This window comes from Acartia tonsa, chromosome 1 (genome assembly GCF_053477335.1).
Source record: "Acartia tonsa isolate MP-2025a chromosome 1, ASM5347733v1, whole genome shotgun sequence".
Taxonomy (NCBI): Eukaryota; Metazoa; Arthropoda; class Copepoda; order Calanoida; family Acartiidae; genus Acartia; species Acartia tonsa.
Window position 1 is genome coordinate 18,037,262 of NC_137260.1, and position 6,000 is coordinate 18,043,261.

Below are 6,000 nucleotides of genomic sequence, written 5' to 3' on the forward strand. Positions count from 1 at the left end.
GGTCAATTACTTACTTTATTTTAAAAGCGTAGCTACTCTTAAACTACTCATTGAAAGCAAATAGTTTTAACAACAACTTCTTCAAAGATTAAAGACCATTTATGAGACGAAATAGATTTATGTGCAGCAAAGAATACACAAAAAAAGTTTTTCTCAGGATGCGATTTCAAATTAAAGCTTCAAAATACATAATTAAAATAAAGTATGATACAATATCTATTATTAAAATTATATAAAATAGATTAACACGTATGATACAATACGGTTATGAAAAAAAAAGGAAGTGGGTATATACATACAAGGTACAGTGATGTACAACCTTAAATTTACAATGTATAAAAAATTAAAACTTAATGTGTGATTTAAACTTAGTTTTTCTACGCTAAAACAATTTTGTGTAACAAATCCCAAAATAACCATTTATATCTACTAAGATCCTTATATAAATAGAAGCAACTTGCAAAGAAAGTATTTTTAAAATATTAAATAGGTATATCATATTGACTAAAAAAGGCTGCAACCCCCGCCCCCATGTAAACATTGATATCATATTACTTCAATAATAGTCAGACTACCTAATTTTAATAATCATCCAAAGAGTAATAAAAAAGTAGTAAGTAATGGCGAATGCAATGTCATTTATGAGGGCTGTAAGATTATTAATGTTTGGGTTCCTCAGTGTTTTAAGTTGTTTTTTACTCTCTGCCTCCACATTTAATAGTTTAAAATTTCACCTTGTTGTAGTTTATTAGTTGCTAGCGAATGCGCTCCTAGCATCTAGGAGCTATGTAATCTTGAAGTAAGAAAAGAAGGACAATAGCCTAAAACCATCTAAGACCTAAGAGAAGATTCCATAAAATGGAGTACTCAATCGGTTCAGTAGTTATCTAAATCTAAAAAAAATCCTTCCTACTTTCTACACTGGGATTTCGAACCTCTTGATCAAACTATCCCTTTATACACTTATTCTAAATTCAGTCCTACTCTTTAATATTACTCTTTCAATGCCAATTTGTGTATGGTGAGCTATAAATGTAAATATCAAATACTTAAATTCTAAAAATCATGTAAATAAACACTATATCATCAACTCAATTTATAAAGGGGCATTTTTAAATCTAACATTAAGAATTAGATAAAAATAAATAATGCAAAAAATGAATTTAACGAGTTAAGAAAATTTACAAATATCAAATAAGAAATTATTACTTAATGTTTTACTTTAAAAATTACATTTACATAGTCTACCAAAAATCTTAATCTTTAAAACAACTAAACAATATTTTCTTATCTAATATTGCAAAAATCCAATGATAAAAATGAATAGTGCAATGCTTATTTAATTGCCTAATTTATTTAATTTTATGACTTAACCAAAATAGGTTTATGAAGTATTTGCTTTAAGAAATCTTATAGCCTTAAAAGGAAACTCCTTTAGTTGTTCATAAACTTATTTAGATAAAAATATCCGCAAATTTAAACCTTTCCTGAAAAATAAAATAAGGTAGCCAAAGAAGGATAAATATATTCATTAGTAGCGCTACGTTAAAACAAACTGAACTAAAACATTGTAACCTTAAACTGATACATGGCAATATTATTTACAAAACTAAAGATGTATGAGGAAATTAAGTAGGTAAAAATATTCATATTGATTTTAACGACGAAAGGATATATTTCAATTATTCAAGAGCTTCGCTGCAACTAAAAATAACCGTTTAATATCATATGGAGGCCAATTAAAAGACAAATAAGCTGAAACTAAAGAGACTCCTTTGCAGTTGGAGTAACATATGTTGTCGATGAAAACATTGTAAACTTAACATTACCTAATTCTCTTAATTACATCTTAATGCAATTTTTTAGGAGTGCAGCTGCTCTATAATTAGGACTTGTCAGTCCGTCCGTCCTTCTTAACATCAAATAAACTTATTAGGACACATATTTTCTACAAATGATACATCTCTCCAAAACAGAAAGAGAGGGGACAAAGAGCTGTTCAATACACAAGTCCCCAAATTTATAACAACTTTTTCTTATTCATCGTCTCAACAACTTTGAGGACTTTTGAATCTTTATTGGTTCGTTCATTAAGTTGAGTGTGCAAAACTTTTTAAGGGGGGGGGGGGGTTTAATGCAACCATCTCGTAATCAATGTATAAATGGCACTTAGAATTCGAATTTCGATATAAAATGTTGCATGAGTAATCCTTGGTAGGTCTATTTTCCCTAAATCGAACAAAAAGTTGGAAAAGTAACGGCTAACGGCTGGCAGCTCAGCCGCTTAGTAATTTTTTGGCTTTTTTTCTATGGAAATAAATCACGAAACCTCTCTCCACATAATGCTCTTTTCCGATCCAAAAAGTTTTTAAACGATTCTAGCCGGTAGTTGCTAGTACTAGAAATCTAAAAAAATATTTTTTGTATCATTTCACATGATTTAAAGCAAAAATATGTTTTAAAATGTTGATTTCTACGTAATTTTTGACAGATTTGCCCTAAAAATAGCCAAAAAACGGCTAAACGGCTGAGCCGTTAGCTGTTACTTTTTCAACTTTTTGTTCGATTTAGGGAAAATAGACCTATCAAGGATTACTTATGCAAAATTTCAGATCGAAATTCGAATTCTAAGTGCCATTTATACATTGATTACGAGATGGTTGCATTAAACCCCCCCCCCCCTCCTTTTAATCTACAGAAGGGGTAAATTTGAGTATCATCATTGGGGATGTGTACATCATTTTATCGGTCATTGTCTCATCCCTATAGATCCCTGCCTCAAGACCTGCAAACGAAGAGTTTCTTAGATTAATAATTGAGAAAAACTAATTATGCTTTCCCTGTATGCTAAAAAAACCTAATTTGTCTAAAATTAGAGATATATATTTTATTTATATCTTTATTGTATTGAATTATTGCTGTGCTGTTTAAAACACTAAAATCCTTGATTTTCATATCAATGTAACTTGATTACAAAATTACAATCTTACTTGAAATAATTACAGCTTTGGTCAATTTTTAAATTGAACACTAATAATAACTCCAATAAAAGAAATTATAATTTAGGAAACCAAGAAAATCTAACAGTACTTAATAATGAATTAAGTTTAATCTAATTTAAAAATCTGCTTTCCTAATTTCACCACAAACTATTATATACTGTTTGTGTGTGTGTTAAGGTGTTTTGTAAAAGCTGCTAACATCAAATCTAAAAATTAGCTAATAAAGATAATAATCTTTAATTGATAAAAACTATAGGTAAATATTTATTTTGGACTTCACAAATCTGTTTAAAGCTATCTGTATACTTCAGTGTTACATGTATAAGATCTCTAAAATGGTTGCCTGAAGTTTCATAGAAGCTAAGCTTAATGATGGCAATGAAATTTTTGTAATTATTTTGGAGGGAGTAAAATATCCCCCTTCCTATCCAAACAAAAAAAGGATCCAAGAAAAAAATTGGCATTAGCTAAATAAAAAATTAGTTGGGAATGTCAAAACACTTTAGGGGACATATGACACTGAATTTTCTTCTTGCAGCTACCTTCCAGAAACAAGGGAAAGGGATTGGTATTATAAAGAAAAAAAACTGAAGTGCCTCAGCTAATGGAAACATAGACAAAAAGATGTGAAATTATTTCAGATATTAAACCTATAATAGTTATTTATCCCATCGTATTATAGACAGCTTTCCACGGAAATTAAAATGAAAAAATTATAAGATTAAAACCAGTTTTATTAGCAATTAAGAGTCAAAGGTAAAACAAAACTGGTATTAATTTTGTGATTTTATTTTAGTATTCGTAAAAATTTTCTGAAATCCGATGCTTTACATGATTTTTTTAATGTGGCAGAGGGATCGGTTCTAATCCAGCGGATATTAACCGGTTTCGAAGCCATACTGGAAACCACATCCTCCTTGAAATTAAATTAAAACATGCACCTAATAGCTCACAAATACATTAAAAAAACTGGACCCTTAGGGTCATTTTCATGCAAGCTTTACATTGGTAATTGCCAGATTAGTAACCGGAAAAAATAACCAGGAAAATTAGAGCTTATGTTTATAACTTATTTTTTAACATTAATAGTCAGTCTTCACTTCTTAATTATTTTTATTTTTTTAATGGAAAACCTTTCCCCATTTCAAAGTGTAAGAACAATACGATTTTTGCTGAATCTAATCATTTAGATCTTTGCCGTCACATTTGTTCCACATTAATAATAGACAAATTAACAATTTTATCAACATTTAGCTTTAACATGGATTGGATAAGGGAGGTAAAACACCTGAAGGGATATTGCATGTAAACTCATTTTTTTGTTTATATAAGAGAAAAAGAACGCTTGCCACGTACAAACAATGAAGGAAATATTTTCTACACTATCACTTAATTAAGTTTTGTTCAGCATTATTTAAAGCAAAATTGTTTAGCTTTTGGGTATATCTTAACTTGTTTCTGGCGAAAAGAATAAATCTTTTGTTATACCAAAAAAAAAGACTTCACTTTATGTCAAACATAATTAAGTCAGATATTTGAATCTAATTGTTGAACCTGGTGAAAGTATCTCTAAAGTTACCTCTATACTCATGAGAGCCGAGAAGGGACAAAATGATCATATGGTTCAATTTTACATGGATTTGGACATTTATTCTCATTAAAGTTTAATAGTTATTTCGCATCGTATTACAGACTGCTTTCCGCGGAAATCAAAATAAAAAATTATAAGACTAAAACCAGCTTTCTATTGAATAATTAGACATTTTTAAAATCTTAAACAATCAGTTTTCATAGATTTCTTCATGTAAAGTAATGTTATATATTTTTTGATCTTGGAAACTTAACCTATTGACTTTATTATTTCAGATACCAAAATGTTCAATTATACAAGTATAAAACTAATGAAAAAAATCCATCAAATATTTATTTGAAAAATTGTCCTAGTATCCCAGATTTTTTTGCACACTATTGTTTATCCGCTATTATTAACTATCATCAAAATAAACCTTCACACAATAAAAACACTTCTAGTAAATGATTATGAAAAATAAATGGATTTAAGATTTCTAACTATTTAAGGAAAATTGTATAAGAAAATATTTTTAAGTGACTCAGCTATAACATCTTTTTAAAGACCATCAAAGCTCTTATATGAAGTAAAAGAAAGTTTATTTACCTAAAGGATAGAACTGTCAAGTAAATAATATTTATTTATCACATCGTAATATAGACAGCTTTCCGCGGAAATTAAAATTAAAAGAAACCATAAAGCCCGGGCTAACAGAACTGGTAGGTATTAATTGGATGATTTTTATTTTATTTTTCATTGAAAATTGTCTATATTACGAATTTACGATGCTAAACATGATTTTTCAGTGTGGCTGAAAACCAGTTCTAATCTACCGGATATTAATCGGTTTAGAAGCGATACGGTTAAATATTTTCCAAGCACACATTAAGATACTTTTAAAATACATAATAGTTTTATTAATTTTCCTCCTCTTAATATGTTCAATTATTATTTTTAAGCTATCTATAAACTGCAAAACATGTTTTCTAATGCATAATATCATAAATATTTGCACAATGTCATTAAAAATCTTTTCATTAAACCTAACAATTACTTTATCAAAATTCAGTCATGTTTGATAGCTTAGAGGGTAAAGGGATATAAAATGTTATTGGATCAAGGGTAATTATAAGTGGAAAAGAAAAATCAAAGGATTAGCCACAGAATTATAAGTGGAAAAGAAAAATCAAAGGATTAGCCATAAGAGGCTGAAAACTTGCAGGGCTAGGCATGAAGAAACTTAATAAATATGATACTTAACAAGAAATAAAAATTCTACCAAAATAATCTGTTCAGTAGTCGAAAAATTGAAAATTAGATGAAATAATACATACTTTAATATAAAAGATTTGACAAATTTGACTTTCCTTATATTCATGGTGGACTTTGTTTGTGTACAAGTTAAAGGATAACTGATAACAGAATAAT